This window comes from Mya arenaria, chromosome 7 (genome assembly GCF_026914265.1).
Source record: "Mya arenaria isolate MELC-2E11 chromosome 7, ASM2691426v1".
NCBI classification, from domain to species: domain Eukaryota; kingdom Metazoa; phylum Mollusca; class Bivalvia; order Myida; family Myidae; genus Mya; species Mya arenaria.
The window spans coordinates 13,870,969-13,889,133 of record NC_069128.1 but is presented as its reverse complement, the minus strand read 5'-3'; positions in this window follow the sequence as shown (position 1 = coordinate 13,889,133).

Here is an 18,165-nt window from a genome sequence, read left to right as displayed (position 1 = left end):
TAGAAAAGGATTGTCGTGGACGGCGCTACGCCTCATAACAGGACGACAGTGCTTACGTACCAAAACAGAAAACCAGGATTACCTCGCCAAACTAATTGACGTCGGTGACGTCAACGTCACTTATTTCTAACATACGTATATTGACGCTGAAATAACTTGTCATAATCAGAAAATAGAAAAAAAGTATCTTTCGTAGATCTAAACGGAATGAGTTTATTTTCGTTACCATATTTAAAAACCGCATTTTGGGTAGATCTGAACGAAATGCCTTTATTTAGAAAGAGTATCTTTCTTAGATCTGAACGAAATGCCTTTATTTAGAAAAAGTATCTTTCGTAGATCTGAACGAAATGCCTTTATTTAGAAAGAGTATCTTTCGTAGATCTGAACGAAATGCCTTTATTTAGAAAGAGTATCTTTCGTAGATCTGAACGAAAAGCCTTTATTTATAAATCGCATATTTCGTAGATCTGAACGAAATGCCTTTATTTAGAAATCGCATATTTCGTAGATCTGAACGTAGTGGCTTTATTTATAAAGCGCATATTTTGTAGATCTGAACGAAATGTCTTTATTTATAAAAGCGCATATTTCGTAGATCTGAACGAAATGCTTTATCTAGAAAGAGTAACTTTCGTAGATCTGAACGAAATGACTTCATTTAGAAAGAGTATCTTTGGTAGATCTGAACGAAATGCCTTTATTTATATAGAGAGATTATATTTCGTAGAGCTGAACGAAATGGCTTTATTTAGAAATAGTATCTTTCGTATATCTGCTTCATTGAATAAGAGTATCTTTACTTTCTTCTTACGGAATAAATCCCATGACATAACCAGTGATGAGTGCAAACATATATTGAACGAAAAATTACCTGGATCCGTATTACAGAAGCATCTTAAGACTTTTTTAAAATATCTTAACTTAAGCGTAAAATTTGGAATTGTTTTATTTCTTTAAAAAACTTATTCTTTAAAATGGAGTTTTCATTTAAAAAAACTTAAGGGTCCATATTTTAATTGCAGAATATACAATTAGCATCACACTTTCTTCAAATGAAATAAATCAGCTAAGGAAATTGTTGAATCTAAGGAAAAGGTAAAATTTTAACTTAAGATGCTTCTGTAATAAGGCCCCTGTTTAACTAAGTTCAAAAAATTATTTTTTTGTCAAATAAGATTATTAAAACATACTGGTACCTTTGATCTCACGAAGTGTATAAACTCCTCATTGAATACTGAAAACACTTTAACATTTAATATTCTAAAATGTTTGTAAAATTCTATTTTTTTTTCGCTAAAGTGTCTACCATTAATAACAACGTTTATAATTAACTAGTGGCGACGTGGAAAAAACAAACTCTTTCGTCTATTTGATCCAGTTACATCTAAAATCTAAATATGTTTACAATTCACATGATCAAAAAAATCACTACTCAAAGATTAATACTTTCATATAATCTATATGCACTTAATTTAATGAAAGCCGTCCGCTTAACTTCATCGTAATCTTGTGTATGAGAGTGTCCGCTTCATGGAAATAGTAAATAAGGATTGGGTATTATCGGGGCTTGCATCTTTATAGCCTTGAGTTTTATCTACACCCGAATAACAGTATTCTAATTTAAGTCCAAAAATATGTGACACTTGTATCTACTCGTATTGTACTAAAAGTAGTTCAGTCATAGGTTATAATTTTCACGTAAAGAGGATGCATTCTTTTTTTAGTAACTTGTTTACAATACAAGTATTTATTATATGCTTTCCGGTGGTTAATAGTATGGAAGCGTCCAGGTGCCAAAGTAAAAAAATATTTTCCAGTATACTATCTCCTAATTAGGAGATACTAACTCATAATTATGACTTACTAAGTCCTAATTACGAGATTCTATCTCATAATTAGGAGATACTATCTCCTAATTACGACTTATTAACTCATAATTATGACTTACTAAGTCCTAATTACGAGATACTATCTCATAATTAGGAGATACTATCTCCTAAATACGACTTTCCTAGTCATAATTAGGAGATACTAACTCATAATTATGACTTACTAAGTCCTAATTACGAGATACTATCTCATAATTAGGAGATACTATCTCCTAAATACGACTTTCCTAGTCATAATTAGGAGATACTAACTCATAATTATGACTTACTAAGTCCTAATTACGAGATACTATCTCATAATTAGGAGATAATAACTCATAATTATGTCTTACAAACTGCTAATTAGGAGATACTAACTCATAATTAGGACTTACTATCTCCTAATTAGGAGATACTAACTCATATTTAGGACTTACTAAGTGCTAATTACGAGATACTAACTCGCGATTACTTCAGTTTTGGAAGAAAACGCATGTATAAATACTTTGAAATAGGAAACCATTTTAGGCTGCTAGGCCACCAGGCCGCTAACTTCACGCCGCTAGGCCGCTTAAGTGCTCGATCGACTTTTTAAAAAAAAGAGTTTATAATTGCTTAAGAGTGATAATTTGGGCATTAAAATAGAATATACATATAAAAAAATAGAAGGAGAGGCATGTTCACATGCTTTGAAAAGCTGACTGCTTGTTCGATTTTTTTAAATGCTGATAATCGCCTCAGAGTGATAGTGTTTGCTTAAAACTCAGTTAATATTTCTTGGTTTTTTAAGAAAATAGGATAGCATTTTGGGCCGCCAGGCCGCTAGGCCGCTTACTTCACGCCGCTAGGCCTCTAGGACGCGAGGACGCTAACCTCACGCCGCTGAGCCGGTGGGCCGCTAGGCCGCTAACTTCACGTACATACTTTCAACATCATTTCAAACTAATAATAGGGTCATCATGGACTTCTTTCTTTCATTGATTGTGTTTCTATGCACTAGTCATTTGAACACTCCAAGGGTTTTTTAACGTCATCACCATCGTTTTTGTCATAATTTTGAGTTAGTATCTCCTAATTATGAGAAAGTAAGTCATAATTAGGAGATAGTATCTCCTAATTATAAGATAGTATCTCGTAATTAGGACTTAGTAAGTCATAATTATGAGTTAGTATCTCCTAATTATGACTTGATAAGTCGTAATTAGGCGATAGTATCTCCTAATTAGGAGATACTATCTCCTAATTATGAGATAGTATCTCGTAATTAGGACTTAGTAAGTCATAATTATGAGTTAGTATCTCCTAATTATGACTTAGTAAGTCGTAATTAGGAGATAGTATCTCCTAATTATGAGATAGTATCTCGTAATTAGGACTTAGTAAGTCATAATTATAAGTTAATAAGTCGTAATTAGGAGATAGTATCTCCTAATTATGAGATATTATCTCGTAATTAGGACTTAGTAAGTCATAATTATGAGTTAGTATCTCCTAATTATGACTAAGTAAGTCTTAATTAGGAGATAGTATCTCCTAATTATGAGATAGTATCTCATAATTAGGACTTAGTAAGTCATAATTATGAGTTAGTATCTCCTAATTGCTCCTAATTAGGAGATAGTATACTGGAAAATATTTTTCACTTTGGCACCTGGACGCTTCCATATTATAGAGATTTACCAGTGAAATAAAAATGATATATCACTGTTTCCAACATTGAAATAACATTTTGATATTTTTCACTGTTCTGAATTTTAAGCCCACTCTTTAAACCATTTTAAACGTCAGCGCGCACTGGGCTTAGATTCAAATCAACGACGTCATTTTCGAAATGACGTAACGTTCGCATACAATTTGGCGGGCTTTTTTTAAATCATTAATAAACTGTCATATACCTTTAAAGGCATATAATAAAAAGAACAAATATATTCCTTTCAGGTTGGGATCGCAATATATAGTTCACCTCGTGAATAACAAGTCAATATTTCTCTAGTGACTACGCCACTCGTAAAATATAACTTTTGGCGCTCAATCAGTAAAACATATTACGATCTTAGACTATAACAACCAGTCACCCTCTTTTTTTTCCCGGAAAAGGTTAGGCAGACTTTGTGTAACTTGTACACAATATCAGTAATTTTCTGGAAGTATACTTGTTTGTAACTTGTTTACACAACCAGCGATTTGTAGTTGTGCTTTTAGTGACTATAAAAACAGATGCTATCTTGTATTATTTATTCTTCAACGTAGGTGGTAAAAAACTAACTCTTAGTAAAATTCGGAACTCCTCGGCCATTTTTATCGAAAACAACCTCGGATGTATATGGATGGTGTACACTATCAGAAATCGGGTCTTTTAAAGTCCGCTGCAAGTAGATCGCGTAATATTTGTTTTACAATTTTACAATGGTTCTTATGAAGGATATCGAGTTTAAATTGAAAGAAATTAGCATAAAACACGGACTACATTAGACAACAGTAAATCTTTAAGCATTCACCAATCATTTAATATTTTTGCACTTTCTGCTATTAAATTCACGGTTACAATATTGTTATCAGTAGTTAAAGATGCACTGTTACCCCAAATAAGATTTACCATATTTAATATATTTACCAAAAAGGTTTAATAAAAGTCGAAAATAATGGTACTTATGAAGGATAGAGAGTTAAATCTGAAAGAAAGCTGCAAAAACAAGGTATTTTTACCTCATGAGACGATAGTAGATCACCGTAAATCTTTTACCGTTCTCCAATCATTTAATATTATTGCGTTTTTAGCTATCAAATACACGGTTATAAACTTGTTATCAGTAATCAATATTTACCATAAATGCATTATTTAGTAAGTAGTTAAAGGTTTATCAGTCAAGTTATGTGTGTTATACATGGTAATGTATTAATTTTGAATAAGAGTGTCACTTTAACCTTAATGACTTAACTCTTGGGAATTTAAATTATGTTTGCAATAATACACTTCACTGGCAATCAAGTTAAACTTAGATCAACAAAAACAAGCTATTTAAAACACTACATTTAATTAATGATATTATTCAAAATTTAACTACTTCTTCTGATGTACCGGCATACATCCGAGGCTGCTTTCGATAAAAATGGCCGAATCTCAAAAAATACCCCTGAATAACCTTTGTCACCATCGTGTCATTTTCGGATATGATGCGTACTCATGTTTCTGCCCCTAGTCTTGTTCAATTATAACAACGGTGGAATGTTAAGTTCAAGATTCAAGGTTTTTCTAAAATCAAGTCATATAACATGCATGTGATTATCAAAATTGAACGAAAAATGGTCAAAAAAAACAAAAACATGTTTAAGTATGCATAAAATAAACATTATGCACATTCTTTTCGAGACTGTATAGATATCATTCACCTCACTATCAATTTAGAAGCCTTTATATCATAAAATGTCAAAATGGTAGTAAACGAAGAATGAGTTATCCAAAATTTGATTGAACTATTACACAGAATGTGGCAACCTTTAGTAGTTTTTATCTTTGTTCTATCGTTCCTTAAGTTTGTAACTATTTGAATGAGTTATGTAATTATGTTGTACGTATTTAAGTCATTTAATTGTAAAATGTCGCCTTCTTTCGCTGAAAATGGCCGATGAGTTTTAACTCCTAATATTGCTCAAGAAAAAAGGTATTTATTTTCTACCAGGAAAGTTCCATATGTTACCTTAACCAAGTAATGGTAAGATTACTCCCAAATACGGTTTACCACAATTTATACAGTTGTTTTGATGTACAAAGAAGGATGAATAATTTCGAAAGCAATGGTTTTTAAGAAGGAAACCTAGTTGAATTTGAAAGAAAGGTGCTAGAAACACGGCATTTCTACCTTATGAAACGATAGTAGATCAGAGTAAATCTTTTAGCATTCACCAATCCTTTAATATTGTATACGTTTTCAGCTATTGAATAAATGGTGACATCTTGTTATCAGTTATTAATATTCTCCAAAAATGCATTATTTAGTAAGTAGTAATACGTTTATCACTCAAAATGTAGTTTTGTAATATATGTGTATGCATTGATTTTATATAAGAGTGCCACTTTAATGATAAAGCCTATTACAATATGATTGCCAAACTGCAATCTGGCTTAAACTTTAGGTTGTATTCTAAAAGACGTGCTTTGGCATCACCAGTGTATAGCGAACTTGGATTTACATTGATGTTATATCGCTGGTATAAACCGATCACTTCCTCGTCGCTGTTGCTTAAGCTATATTAAAATGTTTAAAACTAAAACGGATCAAAATACGTAAAATATATAAGTTTGAAACCCATGTAATTCCCCTCAAACATTATAGCCATTGTTAACATTGATCTCCTTAACTCATTGTCAACACGACCATCCTTGGTGCCCACGTTATTAAATTGTAATAAAATTTATTTGAAAAAAAAATTGTAACAGAGCTTTTAAATATTGCATTTTATATAAATGATATTAGATTAGGCGATCACATTGACAAGTAGTTTGTGTATCAATTTATTTTATTATCTTTGTTTTCATTTTATTAAAGAATTTAAGCAAAGATAGCCCTTTGCTGATAACGCTTAAACCACAAGGATTCAATCTATCTGATTATAATGTGACGATTTAGTAGTTTGAACGTGATAAATGAAATGCTTGTTATTCCGTTATAACATAAATTACAAACAATCAGTTGTGTGTGTGCTTTTTATAAGGGGCGCCCCAACGACCCTATCAGCCCCCTTCATAGGCAAAAAATTGATAGGTGCAGTATTTATGCGGAATCAATGCACAATTTATTTTAGCTTCTTTTTTACTACTTTGCATTCCAAATGAAATATATATTTATATTTATAGGAACGTTAGCCATTTGATTGGAATGTAATCTAGACACAATTAACTGTTGCATGCTCTTGCCATCAATGGACAACTAACCAAAAACTGGGTGGCGCTGTTCCACGCATTCCGCATTCGCAGTCTAGTTGAAGACGCAGTCCGCAATCGCATTCCGCATACTTAAAAAACGAACTAGTTGACTATCGTAAAGTCTATTTCATGTGTACGCATTGTGCATTTGTAGTAATTATATAAATGCGCACGTATTTGTTTCCATATATCTGAGGAATCAACGTCATAAAATATTATACATATTTGCCGGGGGGGGAAGAACTGATATGTACACGAACGGATTTCTTCTATACTTCACACACAACAAATGTTAATAATAGTTTACATTGTGTTTTTTTCAGACAGCTTACCATCTTCATCGCAATAGCATCTGGTCAGCCTATTTCACGCTACACAAGGTAAGGGTCGATGGTGAAAGTACAAGCGTTGTAAGTGACAATACAAAAAGATGAACGACTTTAGATTGTTTTTCACTTGCTCAGATCTTTTAACACCCTGTGAGCAAAACAAACACACTCACCACACACACCATACATTATTTAGTGAACACCCGATTTTAAACTTATGGACCAAAAATAACTTACACTATAGTTGTTTTACTTTTTGATACCGAAATTGTGTTGAAAAATGCAATTATTTTGGTTTAAGTGATGTGCGAGCCCACGCCGGTAAAGTCAGGTATAAACAGAAACATCATTAGTCGGTAGCTTTCGGATTTTGAAAATGCCCCTTAAGCTTAGGTCGACAATTTATTATCTATTTATAATCCTTTAAAGCTTAATATATTATGTAAAAACACTAAAAAGGCTTAACGTTCGCGTTAATGACAATTATAGCTACCACGTTTGCTATGTTTTCTTTATGTTATTATTTGCCAAAATATCCCGCTTTCCCACCTTTCTCATGACAACCAAAGAATGAGCTGATCTTTAAGAAAGATATAATCAACTCATAGTAATTCGGTTTTCTACAGTTTCTTCTATTGTAAGGCAGAAGTTTAATTTCACTGCGTGTTTATGCTTAAGCAGCATCAGGTCGATTAATTACATGGCTATCGGGAGTTCCGTTGCAGTTTCCATGCCGACAAGCGTCCAATTTTAAAATACAATGCTGAAAGGCTATTTCAACGTTGAAAAAGTGATGATTGATCATCGAATCCATGCATAGACGTAATATTTGGCCATATAATATATAGAAAATAGTATACAGAGAAAAATATTGGGGATGCAAAACCGGTGTTCCCCGGTCTAAAAATTGATATCGATGTGTAATACAGTCCAAAGACTTCCACTGGTTCCTCAATAAAAAAAGTGATCTTCACGTTGTGTACATGTATTAATGTAAGCAAATCCGTATATGCGCCGGAGGCCTTCATGCAATACATATTTGAACTTTGAATTTGATCTGCAGTATATAACATGCAGGCGGCATTATCAAGATGGACGGAAATGACATCTACACTATCACCAGGAAAGCCTGTTCTGAGTGAGTCGGTGAGCAAACGTGGACAGAAATTTAAGACCATTCAATTCTACAGATAAGTACATCTGATCTAAAGAAGTGCTTTGCAACCTCTAGCACAAACACTGGCATTTTCTAAATTGTTTGGAACTTTAATTACAGCATTTCCTATGTCGTAGGACATCCTGATATACGATATCAGGGTGAGGAGTAACGTGACCTAAAGGAGCTCCCATATGAGTCACCACGGGTCACAACCTATGTAAACAAACAAAGTTATTAAGTGAGGATAGTTTCTAAATAAATTCTTTGACAGAAAATATTTATTTGCCTATAAAATACAATGCTATTTCTGCTTCTATACTAGTGAAATATTTTAGATTTTTTGCCAAGGTAGTATCATTAAAATACAATCAAATATAAAATATCTCACACGTGATGAAGTAGAAAATATCTTAGTCTTTTACAACACTCATTGAGGTCACATGATTCCTCAACAAGTATGATGGACCAAAAACCCTTGTTTCCTGAGTCCACTTGTGTACGAGGACCACAACATATTACTTATGTTCATTAACTCTATTTAGAAGACATTAACTTCTTATACATGTATATTTCATTATAGTATTCATAAACACAATAGAACATTACCAACACTAATGGAATGTGACTGAACACATAACCAGTTAAACGAAATTAGCTAAACGAAAAGTCATGAAAATGTGACAATGATGTCAACGAAAAATGGCACAAAATGGGACAAAGATCTTTGATATGTCTGCGCATGTTCAGTCCAGCTGGGTTTGCGCGCGCAACCTATACGTTATTTCCGGTGTCATGTCCATGAGAGGAGCTGAAGGCTAAGAGCGTCTATCTGTCGGAAACTCTGTGTCATATATCTGTAAAATAAATTCAGAATGTATTTTGACTTTTGTACACATGCGTTTAATAAAATACATGTATGTTTTTAAATGTTTTAAATGTGACCGAATCCCCAAATTATATATATATGTTCATCCAATACCAAATTACCGACCTTGTATATTAAACATTATATAATACAGTATACAATAAACATCATACTAAGCAATTAATTTTGTGATTGAAAATGTTTATTTATATTTTTTATTTTCAAATTTACTGATATTTGCAATTATTATTATTGTTTTATTAATATTTAAGATTGTAAATATGTATTGCTCTAAGTATGTGTGACTGTATTTGGAATACTGATATTTTTTTTATTGTAAATGGTCATTGTGACATGCCTCATCTGCTGACTACCACTCGTGTATTTATGGCCATTAATACTCACATCTGAGTAGAGGTTTCTGTAGACGTTCAATGGTTTGTACGAAATGGCCGGTCGTTGTATGGAATACTAGAACATATTTAAAGACATTATAACGTGTTTTTTTATCATGCAGTATTAGTCAGGTTATATTTATAATGATATTCAGTACTTTAAATGGCTTACTTCAACTTTAATAAGGGTAGATGACTTATTTCCTCATACACAAGTAATACAATTATGATTATTTGCAGAACATTAAATGGCTTTCTTTGACACTATTTTAAAAGTGATTTGATATATATATTTTCAGAGCATTCCATATATTACGAGTAAGTGTTTATTTTTGCGTGCATACTGCGGCTTAAGTCATTTGTTTCACATAGTTGATGTTTTATAAGATAAAATCAATACAGAGAATGTAAAACATGGGTCAAGGACACTATAAACAGGGTCAAGGACACTGTAAACAGGGTCAAGGATACTGTAAACAGGGTCAATGCCACTATAAACAGGGTCAAGGACACTATAAACAGGGTCAAGGACACTGTAAACAGGGTCATGGACACTGCAAACAGGATCAAGAACAATGTAAACAGGGTCAAAGGCACTATAAAAACAGGTTCAAGGACACTTTAACTAAACAAAGAGCAATACATTTTGCTGAAAACGCCAACTAACACTACATTGCAATTAATAATAATGAATGAAATAATTATTTTTCTTTTCTAATTACAATAGCGATTATAGTCAAAATCCAATTTTAAAATTAACATATTAAAATGTTGATTTAGATGCCTTATGTTCCTGAATTAATAACACTCAGTTAAGCATACAGTTTTGCAACTAGTACAATCTACCACCTAATGGCATAGCAACACTGCAACAAACTCAAGATTACAGAACACGACAACCTCTTAAATAAATCAGTTTCGCTAGCTGGGGTGCTGTCCTGACAACTTCGATGGCCAGAAGACACCACTTCTTCGCTCATATTACAAAAAATACAGTCATCTTTTAAATTCACGGACACGTAGTTAAAGAATTGATCCCTCGTTGATAAAATACTGTCATTTGATGACCTAGTGAAACTCGCACATATGCTTGTTCACCAAAAAAGACAACAAGTATTGACTAATTCAGTCGTTACAATTTTATATCCATTAAATAAGCCTTCTAGGTAAAAACATAACACAGAGGGTGACAACTCAGTTTAATTAAATCTAGCGGCACTGCAGCTTGGTGTTATTTACATAATGGGGCGTGTCTTATGGTTGTGAATAGTGGGCGTGGCTAGTTGTAATGGTTACAATGCCACCATGCTGTCGTATTCCTCGAACAACTCAGCGTTTGGGTACTCGATGTCCGTAAAACCTCCCTGTTTATCAACATATAATACTAGTGAACGACTCTTAAAAACAGACTATATCATTTTAAGTGCATGCTTAGTATCCATCTTCGGTACCCAGGCTATTCATAATGTATAACTTCATTGAATGATTTGTCCTCCGGTAGGGACGTAAAATTAGGGTCCCGTGTGATCGTGCTTTACACTGGTGCACGTTTAAACACCAGGGTAGCTCTAACCAGGGTTGTTTTCTGTCTATGCATTACGCTCCAAAAACCTTGATGACAAAACACTTATCGGAGCACTCGCCAAATGGGCAAGGCCATAGTGCGAGTATAAATAAGCTTACACACCACCATCACCAATGATTTGTTTTAAAACGCTAGTTCAATGGTTTATGTATCTTGGTGCCAATCTATGAGAGAGTCTCTTTAAAAGTGAACAAGGGTTTCATGGTAAAGACATGAACCTCATAATACAGTTACAGACAGAAACGGCGTGTTTTGCAGTGAACAATTGATTTGAACAAAATCGGCTGAAATTTCATAAATCTGTTATGATATGACCTCGACCGATAAATGATCAGAATGGGTGGATATGACCTAAAACTGGTCATAAGAACAAAATCGGTTGATATGAAATAAAAAGGTCGATATTGCTAGACATAAACATATTGATAATCTAAATCTGTTTATAAGAAAAAAATCGGTCAATATGACCAAAATGGGATGACCAAAATCGGTTGAATTAGTTGATATTACCAACCGGTTGATATGAGCTTAGTCGGTTGATATACCAGAACTCGGGTTGTTGTTATCTAAACCGCTTGATGTGAGCTAAATCTGTTGATATGACCTTAAGCGATTGGTATGACCCAAATCGGTTGATATCACCTTAAGCGCTTAACAAACCTTAATCGGTTAATATGACTTTAATCGGTTAATATGACCTTAAGCGGATGATATTACCTACATTGGTTATTATGACCTTAAGCGGTGGACATGACCTAAATCGGTTAATATGACCTAAATCGATTAATATGACCTTAAGCGGATGATATGACCTAAATCGATTAATATGACTTTAAGCGCTTGATAAGACCTAACTCGATCAATATGACCTTAAGCGGTTGATACGATCTCATTCGGTTAACATTACCTTAATCGGTTGATATGATTAAAATTTGAAGACCAAAACAGGCTGACATGACCTTAATCGATTGATATCAGCTCAATCGGTTCAAATGAATTAAAGCGGTTGATATTTCGAACCACTTGATATGCCTATATAAGGTGTAATATGAACTAAATTGCATGAAAACCTGGATCATAGTATCTGGATCGGTTAATATGACCTACTTCGGACCAAAAACATCGTTATATACTTACGTCGGCGGCGGTGTTGATGCGAAGGAAAGAGGGCATGCTCGATGCGTCAACTTCCGGTTCTGTCGGGAGGTACATGCCCGCCCCCCGTAACCCATTTCCATTTCCACTGAACACCGGCTCAAATGCCTGATTGGAGGAAAAGAAAGCATACGTAAACAATCGGTTGAAATCTTCTACCGCGCACTTGCTGCGGCCATTTTGTTGACCTAGTTACTCGTTAAGAAACATTATTTACGTGTCAAACGTGTTATTTATACTTGCAAAGTACATCCCAGATTAACACCATGTGTGCTGGCATACCTTTAATTTTGAGTCAATGCCATTTACCCTTTTACGTCAAAACTAGATAAATAGTTAAACTCAAAAGTTAAGCGTGTTGTAAGCGGATATATACCAGGCTCGTGTCGGTTTAATTGTCATGACCAGAAACCGAGGGCGCTAAGGGTCTCTTCACTGCCAACAACGAAAGTTTCTAAGCTTCTAAGTTAACCTGATTGACATGTCCCGGTTGCCGGTGGTAGCGGCCATAAAACGGGCTCGTCTTGTCGGGCTGTGACCGGAAACTGAGATCCCTAAGCGTCCCGATCCCTCCGGACCCCGGATGATCCCAGGTTGAGTCATCGTACCGACTGAAAGACAAATTACCAGTGTATATATGGAATGATTAATAATCAATGGTCACGATTAACCATTAAGTCAATATCATAGAGAATAGTAAATTTACTTGCACAATTCGTCAACTTTTTAAAAAAGTGATAAAAAAGGATGCTAATAACCACAGATAGGGCACTCAGACATCATGTCATGCTTAAATTACCTGATGTCATGCTTCTGTTTATCCCGTCGGCGGCGGATGCAGAGCCAGATAATTATGGCTGCCAGAATGAGCAGCAGTGCACATCCGGTTCATAGAGATACCGCCAACACGAACCAAAGTGTCGCTGTCGTCTGCTCACAACTCGCACCGTAATACACGTGCCATGACGTCACATCGCACCTGCGAAATACCGGTGACTAGTTTTAGACTTTAAAATTCGGAGGAGCCTGTCTTTACTTTTTTATCAGAATTTATAATCGCACAGAAGTTACTTTCCGGAACTGGTTTGCCTAATACAACTACTATCGAGACCACAACTGGTTTGCCTAACACAACTACTATCGAGACCACAACTGGTTTTCCTAACACAACTACTACAGAGGCCACAACTGGTTTACCTAACACAACTACTATCGAGACCACTACTGGTTTAACTTACACAACTACTATCGAGACCACTACTGGTTTGCCTAACACCACTACTACAGAGACCACAACTGGTTTACCTAACACAACTACTACAGAGACCACTACTGGTTTACCTAACACAACTACTATCGAGACCACTACTGGTTTTGCCTAACACAACTACTACAGAGACCACTACTGGTTTACCTAACACAACTACTATCGAGACCACTACTGGTTTACATAACACAACTACTATCGAGACCACAACTGGTTTACCTAACACAACTACTACAGAGACCACAACAGGTTTGCCTAACACAACTACTATCGAGACCACTACTGGTTTGCCTACTACCACTACTACCGAGACCACAACTGGTTTGCCTAACACAACAACTACAGAGACCACAACTGGTTTGCCTAACACAACTACTATCGAGACCACAACTGGTTTACCTAACACATCTACTATCGAGACTACTTCTGGTTTGCCTAACACAACTACTATCGAGACCACTACTGGTTTGCCTAAAACCACTACTACAGAGACCACTACTGGTTTGCCTACTATCGAGACCCCAACTGGTTTCCCTAACACAACTACTACAGAGACCACAACTGGTTTGCCTAACATAAATACTATCGAGACCACAACTGGTTTGCCTAACACAACTACTATCGAGACCACAACTGGTTTACCTAACACAACTACTATCGAGACCACAACTGGTTTACCTAACACAACTACTATCGAGACCACTACTGGTTTACCTAACACAACTACTATCGAGACCACAACTGGTTTGCCTACTACAGAGACCACAACTGGTTTGCCTAACACAACTACTATCGAGACCACAACTGGTTTGCCTAACACAACTACTATCGAGACCACAACTGGTTTGCCTAACACAACTACTACAGAGACCACAACTGGTTTGCCTAACACAACTACTATCGAGACCACAACTGGTTTGCCTACCACCACTAATACAGAGACCACAACTGGTTTGCCTAACACAACTACTATCGAGACCACAAATGGTTTACCTAACACAACTTCTACAGAGACCACTACTGGTTTACCTGACACAACTACTATCGAGACCACTACTGGTTTGCCTAACCCAACTACTATCGAGACCACAACTGGTTTGCCTAACACAACTACTATCGAGACCACAACTGGTTTACCTAACACAACTACTATCGAGACCACTACTGGTTTGCCTAACACAACTACTATCGAGACCACAACTGGTTTGCCTAACACAACTACTACAGAGACCACAACTGGTTTGCCTAACACAACTACTATCGAGACCACTACTGGTTTGCCTAACACCACTACTATAGAGACCACTACCGGTTTGCCTAACACAACTACTATCGAGACGACCACAACTGGTTTGCCTAACACAACTACTATCGAGACCACAACTGATTTGCCTAACACAACTACTATCGAGACCACTACTGGTTTACCTAACACAACTACTATCGAGACCACAACTGGTTTGCCTAACACCACTACTATCGAGACCACTACTGGTTTACCTAACACAACTACTATCGAGACCACAACTGGTTTACCTAACACAACTACTATCGAGACCACTACTGGTTTGCCTAACACAACTACTATCGAGACCACAACTGGTTTACCTAACACAACTACTATCGAGACCACAACTGGTTTACCTAACACAACTACTATCGAGACCACTACTGGTTTGCCTAACACAACTACTATCGAGACCACAACTGGTTTACCTAACACAACTACTATCGAGACCACTACTGGTTTACCTAACACAACTACTACAGAGACCACAACTGGTTTACCTAACACAACTACTATCGAGACCACTACTGGTTTGCCTAACACAACTACTACAGAGACCACTACTGGTTTGCCTAACACAACTACTATCGAGACCACAACTGGTTTACCTAACACAACTACTACAGAGACCACTACTGGTTTGCCTAACACAACTACTATCGAGACCACTACTGGTTTGCCTAACACAACTACTACAGAGACCACTACTGGTTTGCCTAACACAACTACTATCGAGACCACAACTGGTTTACCTAACACAACTACTATCGAGACCACTACTGGTTTGCCTAACACCACTACTACAGAGACCACTACTGGTTTGCCTAACACCACTACTACAGAGACCACTACTGGTTTGCCTAACACAACTACTATCGAGACTACAACTGGTTTGCCTAACACAACTACTACAGAGACCACTACAGGTTTGCCTAACACAACTACTACAGAGACCACAACTGGTTTACCTAACACAACTACTATCCAGACCACTACTGGTTTGCCTAACACCACTACTACAGAGACCACTACTGGTTTCCCTAACACAACTACTACAGAGACCACAACTGGTTTACCTAACACAACTACTATCGAGACCACTACTGGTTTGCCTAACACCACTACTACAGAGACCACTACTGGTTTGCCTAACACAACTACTACAGAGACCACAACTGGTTTACCTAACACAACTACTATCGAGACCACTACTGGTTTGCCTAACACCACTACTACAGAGACCACTACAGGTTTGCCTAACACAACTACTACAGAGACCACAACTGGTTTGCCTAACACAACTACTATCGAGACCACAACTGGTTTACCTAACACAACTACTATCGAGACCACTACTGGTTTGCCTAACACAACTACTATCGAGACCACTACTGGTTTGCCTAAAACCACTACTACAGAGACCACTACTGGTTTGCCTAACACAACTACTATCGAGACCACAACTGGTTTGCCTAACACAACTACTATCGAGACCACAACTGGTTTACCTAACACCACTACTATCGAGACCACTACTGGTTTGCCTAACACAACTACTATCGAGACCACAACTGGTTTACCTAACACAACTACTATCGAGACCACTACTGGTTTACCTAACACAACTACTACAGAGACCACAACTGGTTTACCTAACACAACTACTATCGAGACCACTACTGGTTTGCCTAACACAACTACTACAGAGACCACTACTGGTTTGCCTAACACAACTACTATCGAGACCACAACTGGTTTACCTAACACAACTACTACAGTGGCCACTACTGGTTTGCCTAACACAACTACTATCGAGACCACTACTGGTTTGCCTAACACAACTACTACAGAGACCACTACTGGTTTGCCTAACACAACTACTATCGAGACCACAACTGGTTTACCTACCACAACTACTATCGAGACCACTACTGGTTTGCCTAACACCACTACTACAGAGACCACTACTGGTTTGCCTAACACAACTACTATCGAGACCACTACTGGTTTGCCTACTACCACTACTATCGAGACCACAACTGGTTTACCTAACACAACTACTATCGAGACCACTACTGGTTTGCCTAACACAACTACTACAGAGACCACTACTGGTTTACCTAACACAACTACTATCGAGACCACTACTGGTTTACATAGCACAACTACTATCGAGACCACAACTGGTTTGCCTAACACAACTACTACAGAGACCACTACAGGTTTGCCTAACACCACTACTACAGAGACCACAACTGGTTTACCTAACACAACTACTATCCAGACCACTACTGGTTTGCCTAACACCACTACTACAGAGACCACTAGAGGTTTCCCTAACACAACTACTACAGAGACCACAACTGGTTTACCTAACACAACTACTATCGAGACCACTACTGGTTTGCCTAACACCACTACTACAGAGATCACTACTGGTTTGCCTAACACAACTACTACAGAGATCACAACTGGTTTACCTAACACCACTACTATCGAGACCACTACTGGTTTGCCTAACACCACTACTACAGAGACCACTACAGGTTTACCTAAAACAACTACTACAGACACCACTACCGGTTTGCCTAACACAACTTCTACAGAGACCACTACTGGTTTGCCTAACACAACTACTATCGAGACCACAACTGGTTTGCCTAACACAACTACTATCGAGACCACAACTGGTTTGCCTTACACAACTTCTACAGAGACCACTACTGGTTTGCCTACTACAGAGACAACAACTGGTTTACCTAACACAACTACTACAGAGACCACAACTGGTTTGCCTAACATAAATACTATCGAGACCACAACTGGTTTGCCTAACACAACTACTATCGAGACCACAACTGGTTTACCTAACACAACTACTATCGAGACCACAACTGGTTTACCTAACACAACTACTATCGAGACCACTACTGGTTTACCTAACACAACTACTATCGAGACCACATCTGGTTTGCCTAACACAACTACTACACAGACCACAACTGGTTTGCCTAACACAACTACTATCGAGACCACAACTGGTTTGCCTAACACAACTACTATCGAGACCACAACTGGTTTGCCTTACACAACTACTACAGAGACCACAACTGGTTTGCCTAACACAACTACTATCGAGACCACAACTGGTTTGCCTACCACCACTAATACAGAGACCACAACTGGTTTGCCTAACACAACTACTATCGAGACCACAAATGGTTTACCTAACACAACTTCTACAGAGACCACTACTGGTTTACCTGACACAACTACTATCGAGACCACTACTGGTTTGCCTAACCCAACTACTATCGAGACCACAAC